General features: G+C 37.8%; 1 protein-coding gene and 2 long non-coding RNA genes across 7 annotated transcripts in view; 2 read left to right on the plus strand and 1 right to left on the minus strand.

Annotated features, from left to right (window-relative positions):
• Window positions 1-15,009, plus strand: part of KCNQ5 (potassium voltage-gated channel subfamily Q member 5) — a 278,104-nt gene that overhangs the window by 8,531 nt on the left and 254,564 nt on the right. The gene's annotated exons all lie outside the window — the stretch shown is intronic.
• Window positions 921-9,188, minus strand: LOC121358867. Of its 2 annotated transcripts, XR_005955967.1 has the most exons (4): window positions 8,965-9,188; window positions 7,028-7,131; window positions 6,615-6,663; window positions 921-2,530 (listed from the first exon to the last, which is right to left on the minus strand). It is a non-coding gene; the product is annotated as an uncharacterized LOC121358867 (long non-coding RNA). The 2 variants fall into 2 exon arrangements; XR_005955966.1 differs by lacking the exon at window positions 7,028-7,131 and having other exon boundaries at window positions 8,965-9,165.
• On the plus strand, window positions 7,138-14,554 carry LOC121358868. 2 transcript variants are annotated; one of them, XR_005955968.1, is made up of 3 exons: window positions 7,138-8,882; window positions 12,167-12,367; window positions 14,227-14,554. It is a non-coding gene; the product is annotated as an uncharacterized LOC121358868 (long non-coding RNA). The 2 variants fall into 2 exon arrangements; XR_005955969.1 differs by having other exon boundaries at window positions 12,167-12,188; window positions 14,227-14,338.

A 15,009-nucleotide genomic window follows, 5' to 3' on the forward strand; every position in this document is an offset into this window, starting at 1 on the left:
ACATGTGTTATATAAAATATACTGAATTTGGGGGAACTTGCAATTGTTTTTTCTCCTTGTTTTCTCTGCAAGATTTTTTATTTCTTTTTGTAAGTTGGTTTTTGCAGACTTCCTATAAGACAGCAGATGTAGATTACCCAAGTGATTGCCACCATAGGTCACTTAAGGTAGAAAATTCTTGGACTGTTCAGTTTATCAATTGCAAAATAATTTTAAGGAGTTGCCCTTTCATGTGCAAAACCCTCCTTCCTTTAAAGATATTAATTAAAAGTTCAAAGTCTGTCTTGTAGGTCAGCTGCACCTAATCAAGAAATATTTTCAATTTTCTGTTGAGTGTTAGGTTTATCTTGTGATAGCTATCTGAGCTGTAGTGTAATTGCGTTACAGGAAGCTCAGCAAAATGTTCATCATTTGGGGCACTGAAGTGTAATCTCAGACAGTGTCTTCTGCTTGAAAGACTATGTGATTATTTCTTAATATATATAGTCTGATCCAGTGATGCAGAGGTGAGCACAGTCCTCCAGCCAGGCCTATCTGAAATTTTTTCTTTGGACTTCATCCAAGAAAATCTTCAGACATAAATGTGTGTGTTTTCCTTTACAGAGATGGACATAAATATGTTTCTACGCATTTTCTTGAAGAGTGAATAATTTTCAAAACCATGAAGTACCTGCAGCTTCCTTTCATTATTCTATTGTACATTCAATGGGTAATTCACTTTTTTTCTCCCCACTTGTACAGAATGAAGTTTAACAAATGAATCATGCTCTTAAACTGATTAGAAATAATGAAGAAAGGAAGTTCAGTACCTGCCCACGTCTTGATTTAAGCAATATATTCCTGTTTGTCTTGGCTTCTTTCTTGCTTTGAGACTCCATAGTTTGACCAAGCAAACATATTAATGCCTTTTGAGATTTCTGTAGAATTTTAATTCTTTTATTGCAGTCATACCTGATACCATATAGAAGGAACAGGCTGGTGCCAGAAGTCAAATATGATCAAACCAAGAGAATAAAAACTTTATGCTTTGAGAAAAAAAAATGCTACTGAACACATTCAGATGCTTCCTATTTCACTTTTCTCGTAAATTAGAACACTTGCACACACTCTTGAAGTCATTCAGTCAGAAACAGCATCTAACTTCTCCTAGGGCATTGCATTTAATTCCTTTATGTGGCCTAAGCTCATCCATAACTGTGGTATCTAGAAGTAAATGCACAAATCTTTCCCCTTGAAGCTCTCGTGACAGGAGTGCACTTAAAACTTACTGCTGGGCCTTTCTGAATATGGGTGAGAGTCCTGACGTACCTAAGAGGGTCTTTTGTGGGAAAATTAAGATGAAATAATGCTTTGGATGCGTTTCTGTGAGTGATGGAGATGGAGGGCCACTGATCCTTGGCAGTGAGTTTGAAAATGTAGCCACTCTCTCTGTGAGAAAAGTCTCTGTAAGTGCATCTTCTTAACAGTGGAACTGCCTTGTCACAGGAGAGATGAAGGTGATGGCTCAGTTGAAGCTGGCTTGATGAGGCTGGTGTGACATCCACATTACTGCCAGGCTGGTAAGCAGGTGATGTCCTCTTCCCATCAGCACCAGAGAAAATGAGATTTCCATATTTCCAGAAAAATCACACAGTGAATTCATCAGCTTGAAAAACTCTTTTACATCCAAGAAAGTTATGCTGACTGAGGTCAGAAGAAGTCTCTAAATTCATTAGGAGGAAAGAAGCCTCTTTTTCTGTTTACATCTCTCTGCAGTTGATATCTATCTGTAGAGTCAGGTTTATTCACATGTACCAGAAGAATCATTGCCACAGGAAGGAGCACAGTCTTGGTGTTTGCAGCTCTGTGCAGAAGGATCTGTATAGATGGCAGGAAATGTAAACCCGTGTGGGAACGAGCTGCTTGCAGGTATCTGTGCAACAGGGAGCGAAGAAGGAAGAGCTTATGCCGGCAGTGGGAGGGTTTTTCCTAGACCTGTCCTTCAGACTTTTCTGAATATAGTTCTGAGAATTTAGGAGCATCAAATCACAGACTCATTCAGGCTGGGAAAGGTGTTTAAGATCATAGAGTCCAGTTGTAAATCTAACACTGCTAAATCCACCAGTGAACCACATGCCTGAGTTCCGTGTCTACCACAGTTCTTTTAAATGCCTCTAGGGATAGGAAGTGAATAACTTCCCTGAGCAGCCTGTTCCAATGCTTGACAATCCTTTCTGTGAAGAAATTTTTCCTAACATCAAATCTAAACCTCCCCTGGTACATCTTGAGGCCTCTTCCTCTTGCCCTATTGCTTGTTACTTGGAAGGAGATACCAGCCCCCACCTCACTTCAACAGGCCTTTCTCGTGCCTTTGGCCACACTTACTAGGAATGTTAATATAATGTTTCTTCTTCAAGGAGGTTCCATTACACTTCAGGTGCAGCTATAGTTAGTTACAGTAAGTGTGCATGCCCTCAAGTGACTTATTCAGCTTTGGTTGATGAATCTGTGGATGTTTCTCTCTTTGATATGTCCCAACCACATCTGCAGACTGAAGATGAAGCAGAATTTAGAACAAAAGACAAACAGCTTTTCTAATGTTTGAGGGCATTGTAAATTTTTATATAATACAATTTGCTCAAGCAGACGTATTTCTTTCCCCTTAAGCTTGGAAAACAGAGATTTCATTTATTGAATGGAGATACTGTCTGGAAGGGAGTTATCCTTCCTGAAAGGTCACACTGACTGCTGACTAAACTTGTGATTTTTCTTTGCAAATAATTTGTTTGCTGGGTGGGGTGTTGGAGTTGAGAGGTTATTGTTGGCTACGATGAGGCAGATGATGGTCCTGAGTTACAAATACTCTTGGAAGGAATTTTGACTTTCGTCCTGAAAATTCTTGTGGACATTAGTTTTAGTGGTGTTATTAATAGATTTAGGTATTTACAGAGTAATTACTAGAAGCCATCAAACTCAACATTGATAATCTTTACTTCATGAATGATGGGAAAAACTTATCTGAATTACAGAGATTTTATAAAGCTTCCTAAGTTTTACTTGAGAAATTCTCCCATGGAGAGAGGAAGGACTAATCTGAAATCTTCAATGCTCCCATGTTATATGTGGACACTCTGCATGAGATTTTGCTGTTTGGAGATATTACATGGGGAGAGTTATGGTGAGAGCATTTGTGGCACTGCAGAGGCAGAAGAAGTTATCATTGAGGGAAGGGAGAATTTATGAATGTCTACTTGACTGTAACAGCACTTGACTGATACTATATATTACTTTCAGGTTAGAAATGTGCTTGTCTTCTATTAATAATATATTTTTAATATTTCTCCCCCACCCCTCTTCTTCTGCCTGTTTTCTGTAGAGAGAAAGCTGAAGAGATAGTATGAGTCAATTTACTGGATTTATATGTAAATAAAACATAGTATTGACCTTTACATTTTTCTTCCATCGAGGTCTTGACCCTGTATGCAGATCTGAGGAAATATCACGACATGAAAGTTTTGCTCACCACCTGATTGTGTTCCTGATTGCTTTTCCTTTGGTAAATATTCATGTAAATCTTGCTGAAGCTGAGCCTCAACTGGTTTATTCCCGTTTGGGTCCACTCTTTGCTGGAGCTGAGGTCACTTTTTAGCTGCTCTTACAGGTTATTTCATGGGAAGGGCTGCAGCTGGACAGCAAGATGCAGTCCAGTGTCTGACCTCCAGCATGGCTGCATCTACACTTGGAGGAAAACCTGGGGAGATGCATCTGAAATACCCTCTGGAATTCAGAAACTCGGTGAGAAATGCAGTCCTCAGGGACTTTTTCTGCAGAAAGGGATTCAGTCAGTCTTACTCTTGTCCAGGGAATTTTTCCTTGAAACCATAACTGAGTTAATAATACACACGAAGTATAAAAGGCATCTAAAAGTATATTAATATTAGATTAAATGTTGTTATTGCTGATGTTCATGAATGGGAAAGCTGGAACTGAAGTAACTGTACTGAACTGAGCACAATATCACACCAGTAAGTGTCAGCAGGAAAGTATTTACTTGGAAAAATCCTTTGTATGATCCTGCTCTCCAGGATTTTGCATATGTTCATATCTGTAAATTATCTCACCACAATGAAAGTTCATGGCATTTTTTTAGCTTGCCTTTATCACAAACTTTAGGAGTTAAATACTGTAATGGATAGTGACTGAGAACTCAGGTATGTTAAGATAAAACAGTGACAATTCATATATGATCTCTACCTGAATGATAACATTTACTAGCAGAGAACTCATTTATTTAAGAAATATGATTTTATGAAACTTTGATGGTGTTTTTCAAGCTTACTAATCCATGACAAAATTGTATTCTTCTCTGTCTTAAGTATAAAATCTCTATGAAGTAAGACTTAAATGCAAATTATCCTGGCTGAAAATGTGAACAGTTATAAAGATTTGGAAGCAATTTGCAGAAGAGAGATCTCTTGACTGACCAAGAGATCTGAAGTGTATTTTGGTTTTGGAAATGGGATCAGTATATTAGAGAGGCCTATTCATCTCCCAGTCTATATTTAGCATGCTGCAGTGAACCAGTGACTGCCTTCATCACAGGGCAGCGTGTATCCCAGTCATGCCTTATGACCCCACAGGATATCTGCTCTAGTCAGTATTTTGAGAAGGCTCAGTAATAAAGTTCTGTCTTTCAGCCTTGTCTTTAAACGTGAGGCATACTGTAATGGATATGTGACCTTGGCAGGTTATCTGTTCCAAGTATGGATCTGTGGATTAATTTCCAGCTGAGGGCTGCCTTCCCTACCTCTAGAGGGTGTGCAGGTGGTGGCAACAAATCACTGCACATACAGTTCATACTGTTTTCTGGCAGGAGAATAGAATTGTTGTCTTGCAGTCTAGCCCTGGGAATTTCTGGTTAGATGTTAAAAAAAATCATTAGCATGTTAATTTGATTAAAAACAGTAATTAATGAAGAGCACTGGAAAATTGTTAGGACACCTTGTGAAAATGATGGCACATAGAGGTACAGTTCTAGAGATGTAATTTACTGACCTGCAAATTTCTTTCATGTAACAAATGCAGAATATACAAGTTCATGATTAAATAATCCAAGCATTTAAATAATTCTGCATTTTTCTAAATCACTGCAGACAATGGTTGTCACTGTCTTTTATGCAGGGTGATAACCCAGTCATCATTGTTGAGATGGACCTTTATAATTCCTAGTATGACCTCTGTTGAGCTAATATCTCAAAGGTATGACCTATCTGTCATCACAGCTCAAATTATTAAAACTCTTAATATTTTGGTTCTTGCAACCTCCTTCTGTCTGGACTCAGCAGTGTGCTCTGTGTGCTCATCCCTGTGGCTGTACAACCCTTGCTCCTCAGCAGCTCTCTCCTTGCCTGGGGAGAAAGTTACTTCTCTTCACTTTCAATAGCTGTAAAAAGTATCTGGTTAGTTAATTTCGAAAAATACATTTATAGGTGAATAACAAAACCAGAAAGTCAGCTTTGCATGATTCATTAAGTGGAAGGAAACAACAAATGCAACTGTTCCTTTTTGCTGGGTCTGACACCCTCAGCAGCATGTGATACAAGTGCTTTTTATATGCCAATAAACTGCTTGACAGTAGACTAGCATTACTTACTGCAACTAAACCCAACCTCAGTAAAACTGTAACTAAGCCTATGATATGTTATTTTCCCGTCACTTTTTGAAAGTGACTCTTATTTTGGCAGATGCTGAACTGTTGCATGAGCTAGGAATTTCATTGTTTAACAATTTTATGAAGATTAATTATCACATAGTTGATGAGAGTCTCCTTCCTGTGTTATTTGTCTTTGTCTGAAGGTACTGAGTTAGAGAAATGGATGACTGGTGGAAGAGCAAGCAGAATGGCAACACAGCTTCTCACATGTGGCAGGGAAAGTAGGATGCAGATGAATTAATAGTGCTAAAGATACACCTAACTTTACAATTTTCTGTGAGGTTGGGAGCTGAAACAACTACAAAATAAAGTTGCTGGTAGAGACTGGTAAGAATATGTGGAAAACAGTCAATAACAGGGTATAACATACTCAAATCAGTCTCGTGGGTTCTTTCAAACAAGTTGCTGTAAAAATCCTAGGGCTTGACAATCTTTGAGAAAGGAACACATGAATTGGAGTAGTTTGTTCATTTTCAGGTATGTTTTTAGGAAGCTGCTTCTCCCAAACCACACTTGGACATCTGTATACTTTTGCATTCTCTAGTATGGAATGAGGATGGACTTAATGCTCTTTGAGATAGTTTAATTATTTCAAGTGATCATATTGCTGTGATATCATCACTGCGTCTTCTGGGACATTCTACCAGACCTCTAAAACTGTGTATAAATTATGCCCAAATTCTTCAAAAACAGGAGTGAAAAAGAGTATTTTTGCTCATGACCTTGGATGAAACAGCAATCCAGATCTTTGCAACTAAGTGTCTTAAATAGTTTTTCTCTCTTACAAACTAACCTCTGGATGACAGGTGTTTAAAATTGATATATATATCAAGGCAGGTAGGTGTCTAGATAGGCTGAGTCCACTGTGCTTACTGTTTCAGTTCAGCATTGAATCATTCAATACATGGTTATTAAAACAAACCTTTGTATTCCCCAAAGACATAGCAAGTAAGACTGCCAGCTCTTGTATCCTGAGGGGAAAAAAGAAAACTGAAATCACAAAAAAAACCAAAAAAACAAACAAACAAAAAAGCCAAAAAAAACCAAAAAAACCCCTAACATAACCCACTGGATTTTTTTTTTTCTTTTCTTATGGAAAGTTATATTAAGCTTTTGATTCTGAAGTGTTTCTAAATTCTTTTTCCAATAGAAAGGTGAAAAAAAGATTATTTTTCTTTTTTGAGTATATAGGTGTTTTCTAATACCACTCAAAATTAAGACATAAGACTTCAATTTGAGTGGCTTTCTAGCTACTCTGCCAGTCTTTTTTTTTTTCTTCTTCTTCTTTTGCTTGTGCCCAGTTGATTTCCTAAGGGACTAATGATCTTTTCTTACCTTTGTGCTCTCTCATTAACTCAGGTTGTCCCTCAGAGGACGAAGGAACTGGAACCTAAAGGCTTACTAATGGTCACATTTGTAACAGGACCCCGTGGACGTTGCTGAGGGTGAAAAGAGCACAGCTTTTAGCACCATAGTTTATTTCCTTTGAAATTTCAGCACCATCCTGGCACTTACCTCACGCTCTTTTGGCTTTCAAAACTCTCTGATGCATTCAAGCATGTAGTTATTTATAAATATATATATGTGTATATAAAAGTGCTGACGTACAGTGCTGTCTACATTAATGAAAGCAGAGAACATGATTTATATTTTGTTGAGTAAACTCTAGTACTTTTGGATAAAGAAGACTTTAGCAGGTACAAACGGCAGGCCAAATCCTAAAGCTGTTTACTAGCCATTAATTCCAGGCTCAATCCAGAAGCTCTTACTCAAGCAAAATGCCTGCAAAGTAATCGGATGCTTTATCTTCTTATTCTTGAATTTTGGAAGAGTGCTGTGTAATTTTTTTTAAATTGTGCAGGTTTCTATCAGCCCTATGTCATCTCATTCCTCAGGAGTGACTACTTGTGCAGTGTTGTATTATATGGTAAATCACCTGCAGCTGCAATGTATCACAGTATGCTGCAGACAGTGTTTTTACATTTTTACTTTAATCATTTGCAATGAGTAACAGATACTGTAAGTGGCAAAATACTTTGTCTTGAAAAGTAGCCATTGAAATACTGCTACAAAAGTAACCATAGAGTTTGGAAAATGATATGGTACAAAATAACCTATTTTGTTACATACAGTTTTATTCATTTCTGAAAATGATTGTTCTTTTGCAGGCATGGAGATCTGGATATCTTTCTAATGTAAAATTAATAGGAAATACTTCAATTGTTCAAATAGCTCTTAAATGTATTTTAGTTTTATAACTGATTGCATATTATGTTTGCAGCCTTTGTGCAAAGCAGTGTTCAATAGCAGAGTTTGCTCCATAATGAACACAGATGAAGGCTGCTCTTTATAGTATCAATCTAAAAATCCATGTGTATTAATATAATGCTGTTGATGTTAAGTTGTCCTGTTGCTTGGAATTGATTGCCACATTGCTTGGCACATAGCTGTCAACTAAGAGAACTCCTTGCAACTCCAACTTAAGACTTAACACTTCCCATTTAGAAAATGACCTTACAATTTAGTCAAATGACTAGACTGCTGTGGAACAGCAGCTGTTGGTGGAAAGTTCTCAAAATTGGCATGGATCACACACTGGTCTCTCTTTAATTGCTGATATCGTTGCCTGTGAATGCAGTGGTTGTCAATGACTGTAATTGCTTTATAGTTCTCAGACCATTCCCTAATGGTTAGCATTGACTTTTAGCTTTTAAGCTGAAAATATCTGAGGATTAATCTATTGGTTTGTTTTGTGCATTTTCTAGCAACTTTGTGTAAATTGCTAATTATTAATAACACCCTTGAGGCATGAAAATAAATACTGTAACATTCTCATGATGAAATATATTTTCTTTTGAAATCTCTGGGACCATATTTGGTGCAGTTGATTTACATAACTTGCCTGCATAGTATTGTGAAAGAGTAAAATAAAACAGCTCAGCTGCACCTGCTGTCTTCGAGATGTTTCTGAGTGCAGTCCCAGACAAGCATGGGATTTTTTTGTCATCTCTTTGGCCCATTGCCCACCTGCCCTGGACCACTGCAAAATACAGTGCCTGATCTCATAATTTTACCATAAGGTAAAATGACAAGTTCTCAGCATGATCTGCTACTTAAGTCTGGTTTTGTTAACAGTTCTATGTTTGTCACTAAAGAAATTAAATCTGTCTGGAAGATTGTCTACAGAGAGGTATGATCATCAAATGAAAAACCCTTGCATTTGTAAAGGTTTAAAAATGTAATTAAAGGTATCACTGCTTTAGAGCACTTACCCTCATTTGATGTTTAGTCCTGTTCTGTTATATTCAGTGTGGAATAGTTGGTCGTGTGACTCAAGTTGTGTAAAGTCACCGTTGTGAAGATACTCTCAGCAGTACTGGTACAAATATACTTTGAAGCTGTTTCCTGTTGTGGAGTTCTTCCTTGCAGTGTGGTGTATGCTAATACGTTACAACTTGCAACTTGCAGTGTTTTATTGCTTAATTTAAGCATAGTTTGCATTTCTTATGGTTTGATTGGTTGGCAAAGCATGCAGAAATTCTGAGTCAGATGCACCTATTTCTGGATGCCCAATATAATTAGGTGCAGCCCTGAAGCAACATGTTTTGTGCAACTTTCCAGGCACACAAAATGCAGAAATACAAGAGAGGGTTTAAAAATTGTTTGGAAAAAAATTAGTGCCATTTAACTTTGAATTATGATTGTATTTGCTCTGATGAGCTTCATAATTATGAGCTTCTGCTGCTTTTTTTTTCCTTCCTGTTTTCTTTTTGATTTTTTTTTTTTTTTGTTTTAATAATTATAACTTTGATACATATGAAATATGCCAGATGGACATTCCTGGAAATGTCAGTGTCCTGTATAACCTTGGAGCAGTTATGTAGAACCAACATGGTCATTAAATTCCCAAAATTTCTGTTTTCTGTAACCTTGTCCCAGGACATTGCTGTTGAAAGTGAGTTTTGTTTCTGTAGCTTATGTAGTCTGGTTTCCATGACCAGCCTGCTAAAAATTGTGTTAATTACTGGTACTGCAGTTGGGTGCACAGTGCCAATTGAAAACAGGACTGAAACCAGCAGCTTCTACCAGGCATTATTCACTGCTGCTAATTTTTAACTCCTAAAAATTGGGTTTGAATTTGTCACTAGGAGAGGAAAGCAGTTTGACTGTAATTGATACTTGGATACTTGAAAAGTATCCAAGAAAGGTTTCCGTACTTTTGAAGACAAAGGTTCTATTGAAGAAATAAGTTTGAACTGCATAATATTAAGTGCTTAATTGCTTGTGTGTAAATAAGGGAGTAAAATCCATAGGGGTAGTAATTTAGGGAGAAATTAAATGCCACAGTGTATAGTATTGGTTTCTTTGAAATACAAGAAATCTATCAATGCCCAGAGCACAAAATCACATTCATCCATTTATTGACAGTATTTCCTCCTGAGAGAAGTGTGTAGAATTTAAAGATCTAAGGAAAAAAAACCCATTTATTATGCACTTTTTAAAAGAAACCCAGAATCTAATTTTCTTCTTCTTTAGATTTGTTTTTTGAGATCTTCCCCAGTTTTATTGGCTTTGCTTGGGAGGTGATGTCCCATATCAGCTACCCCTGGCTGAGTGCAGGCATGGTTCTTTCTGGGTGGTACCAGCAAATGTCTGTCAGGGTGTGGCTGTGTGAAACCGGGCTTGCTTTTTGGTGCTCATAAGCTGCTGGTGTTATGGTAATCACTTCAAATATGGGTAGGCACTCTAGTCTGTAGTGATGTGAGTGCTAGGTTTGGGTCACTATGTTTCACAGTTGCAGTTAGTTGGGTCTTTTCCCTGTTGTTCATCTTAATTTTTTTTTTTTTAATAGAGGATCTGTTGTGTCTTGTTTGTTTCCCCTACTAAAAACCCTTTGCATGTGATTTCTTTTTTCTGTAAAAACCTAATCTTAAAATTAAAAAGATTCAATTTAATATAGGCATATTACAAAATTATATTAAATACTTGACTAGATGATTCACTTTCTTTTATTTAAAATGCATTTTATAATCCAGTTAGGTAGATAACAACAGTAAATGCATTCCCTAAAATTCAAGAAAATAACATAGACAACATCTTAAGTTTCTAACAGAAGCAAAATGAAGTGACATTGGAGACTCACAAAGTAGAAAAATAAAGCCAAAACTGAAATTTGGGGAAATTGCTGGGGCATTTTTTGGTTTATTTTTAAAAATTTGGGAGATAATTTTTATTAAAATATCATTGTAAAACCCCTGCATCATAGTTTTGAAAACTAACATTGATGTGAATGAACATTTATCCCTTGCTCTGTAGCTTTCAAAACGTTGACATTTCTCCCATGCTTTAAGCTTTCCCTTCCTTTCTGTGCTGTTTTCCTTTTGACCCAGCAGCCATACCTTGGATAGGTGCGCCAGCTCAACGTGAGCATGTTTAGTTGTTATTTCATGTGTGTGCTGGGTTATTCCTCATGCTGAATGCATACAGAAGCACCATCAAGTGAATGAGTTCCCACAAAATGCAGGCCCACTTTTGGGGGGACTTTTCTGTATATAATTATGTGTGTATGTGTGTATAAACGTGTTGTTAAAGTAGCAGCTCCTGATCTTGAGGTGAAATTATGTGGGCTTTCCTGTTTCCACATCACTGAGGTCTAACTTGCACCACAAGTGACTGGCTGCATCTATCCTGTCTTGTACTTGGCATCTTGTACCCTTCTGGGCAGCAGGTGATAGTCCTTACACATATTCCTTGGGTTTTGTCCAAACTATCCAAAAGAATGAGTAAACTATGTTGCAGCCCATCAGAATGGTGGTTTTTGTAGCACTAAACTTAAACCACATGTTTTATTACCTACTGTTAAGTACCACGTGAATGAGTTCTGTGGCCGCTTCATCCATCTGATGTCCTTATCCCCAAAAATTAGGGGTCGTGGGAGCAAACTGCTCCTGAAGACAAAGAGCAAACCAGAGGTGGAGGCTTGAACAGCTGAAGTGTCCAGGAGTGTGGTGTCCAAGACCTCTTCCTGGCCTTTAGCAGTGTAGGCACACCCAAAACTCCACAGACCATGGTGTAGAAGGGGTGATTGGCAGTCAGAGCTGACAGAAAATGTTCTTTGTCTTTTGAAAATATGGGATTAAAAAAATTCCATCCCAGATTGCAGCAAAGACTTGTTCCCTCTTTTCTAAATCAAATGTAAAAATATCTCTTAGATAAATGTTGTGCTTCAGTTTAGCCCCAACATGCTTGCTTTTTTTTTAAAAATATACTGAGTTTAACTTCACTAAGACTTTCTCACCTGAAATCAAAGGCTTTCCAGACTTCTCAATATTCCTGTGAAGCAGAAATAAAATCAATCATTTCCTTTGATGAAAGTTTAGATTCTTGTGAATTGGTAAGTTTTTTCAGGAGAAATATTTGCTAAAAATTCACAACCAGCCATTCTCTCTTCCACTCTCCCCCTTTTCTCTGCAGATGACCAAAATGTGGAAAAGAGGTGAGACTCCTCCTAGAGATCTGCTGTTGCATTTTTCATGAGGAATTCACAGAGGGGAGGCTGATACTCTAGGGATGAGCTTCTTCCCTCTGCTTGGTGCTCTAAGCAGCACAGTTCAGTATTACAAGTACAAAGTAGATGTGCAAAGGAAGCTGAAGGCAAGGGTGGAGAGATGGCATGTAAGTACTGCTCAGTACTGGTTAAAAGTACTAGAAGCTGTTAATAGAGTTTGGCAAGCTGACCTCCAGTTTTAACTTTTAAGCACCCACTTCTACTCCTCCAGAAAAGACAAATTATTGTGAAAAAAAAGATTATTATTTCTGGGCTGGCTTCTGAAACTTGGTGAGCAAGGGTGCTCTGACTTAAAACCATTGAAGTTGTATGTGTGAATATATTTTTCACCCTTTTTTACTCAGACTCTGTGTCTTTGGTAACACTTTCAGTTTGAATGTGGGTGTTTTCCAGGGCTTTTGCTGTAAGGGAGCTGAGGACCATGCTGCAGTGCCCTGCTGCAGAGCTGATAACCACAGCCTGCTGGCTGCAGCACGGAGCTGGGCTTGCACAGCGCACACTGAAGAAACTCCAGCCTTTGCAGTTGTAGAGGGCCCAGGTCTTATCCCTCAGGACTGCAGACATGGCTCTCAGCTGGGGAATGGTTAATACTTGAAAACCTTTAATGAACCAGCTGCAGTGTCATTGTTTTAGCTGTTCCAGGCTTCTCCTTTTGTCCCACTAGAGATGCAGGCACTTCAGAAGAATCCAACTAAAAGGAGACATTTGTCCTTCAGAATGGGACAACAAAGATAGAATCCATAGATAGAATATCCATATAGAATCCCAGCATCTAGAATAGTTGGGATTGGAAGGGGCCTTTAAAGGTCATCTAATCTAGTGCAGGGACCTCTGCACCTAGATCAGGTTGCTCAGAGAACCTGGCCTTGAATGTGTCCAGGGATGGGACATCTTCTACCTCTTTTGGCAAGCCTTATTTTTTGCTTCCTTTTACCTCAATTCTTGTATATGTAAGTAATATTTTGAAGTGTATTTTATCCCCCAAATAAAAGAAAGAAAGGTTTAAAAAAGATTAAAGAAATTAAAGAAAGGTGAGTCCCTTCATATGTATTCCTTCATCTTTACTTATGATTTTTCTAGCTTGTTATGTTTTTTTTTAAGACCTGTAAACAAAGTGAGCAGTTCAGGTATCAAATGCAGCATTTGTGGACTTTATATGAATGTACAAAATGTTTGGACTGATAAATAGTGTGTGTAGTAGTACTTTTGTCTTGGTAGTAAGATGTAATGTTTTAACCTTTTTATTTTTATCTGTGCCTGAAATACTTTTAGATAAAGAAACCCTGTTATTATGCTACTAATCAGAGGATAATTCAAAGCAAAGTTTCTGTAAGTTAGAAGTATTCTTCAGGTTGTTTCACATTTCATAACTCCTACTTGAGAGAATGCAAATGAAGCAAGCCAGTAATTGAAGACCAGTTGATGTTACACACTGGTGTTTCTTTTATATTTGGCTTGAGGCATAGAATAACAGCTTGAGAAGCCAGTACAACAACCACTAGCTTTTATGATTTATTTAAAGTAGTCACAGTTTTAAGCATGAAGAAGCTTGTTAAAGCTGTGCTCTTGATATAAAAAAAAAATATTCATAGAAAAAAATATGCCCTTAAATGTGACGATGTTTTCCTATCTGGTGCTGCTGCAAGGACTGAGGATTTGTTAGATCAGGAAAACAACCTAAAAACTGTAGCATTGTTAAATGTTATGCTGTGAAATACCAATCAAGTGCCATTCAGCATTGAGTTCTGGGAAAATAGTGTGTGTGTTTGGCTGTTTCTGTTTTTCCCAACCTTACTGGTCTCAGTTAATAGTTGTTTCTAGAGGGAAACCACAAGGAAGCGCAACAGGAACCTGTTGATCATCCTGCAGTTCCAGTTACAAGGAACACAGATGGGTGATGACTCTGTATCACTTTGTTTCACACTCCTGCTCACCAATCTGTCCTGCTGTCTGTCTGTCTCCTCAGGTCCCTGTACTTTCAGTTTGCCATTTGCAATTTCTGTTTCCTTAGTGGACCTCTCTGGAGGCAAGCTGACAGGAAGCTCACTAAGCAAAAACATCTATGAATTTGGGAGCTGGAGCCTTGGACATTCTACCACATTCCCATGGACTTCTTCAAAATGACATAATTTAGAAAAGATTCTGCACTTACTATTTCTCTTGATTAAATTAAGAATTGAAAAATGTATGTATTTTTTTTTAATTTCTGTGGGAATTTTTATGTCCACTCCAGGTCTTGAATATCTTGCAGTTTAAATAAGCATCTAAATGTTTTGTTTGAAATAAAAATATGCAACAATTTACCCAGACCATTTCCATAGTTTCTGTGTTTGGTCTCTGAGGAATGTTTGCTGTGGAGTCACTGGGATCTCCTTGATAGCCTACTATCCAAAATTTTGGAGTAAGTAAAACCAGGTAGCTGATGCCCAGCAATATGACTCTTCCCTTTTTCGTCCTGGAGCTTTATGATGATCCAAACTCTCTGCATATGTTGGGGAATTGAGGAGCAATGACAGGGAGCAGCTCAAGATCTCACATTTTTTAAAGATGAGGTTAGAAGCTAGTGCTGGATATCACCATTTATTGTTCTGGGCTAGCACATGGACTGAACAGGTTAATTCGTGTAACAAACAAGGCACAAATAATATATTGAAATTCTGTGAGAGAGAATTGTTAAGGTAACTAAAGTTCCTGGAAGGGCCAGGCAAATGCAGAGCAAACCCTCTTGCTGGGCTTGGCTGGACATAGG

The sequence above is a fragment of the Pyrgilauda ruficollis genome, unplaced genomic scaffold, assembly GCF_017590135.1.
Source record: "Pyrgilauda ruficollis isolate IOZ18807 unplaced genomic scaffold, ASM1759013v1 scaffold40, whole genome shotgun sequence".
In the NCBI taxonomy this organism is placed as follows: Eukaryota; Metazoa; Chordata; class Aves; order Passeriformes; family Passeridae; genus Pyrgilauda; species Pyrgilauda ruficollis.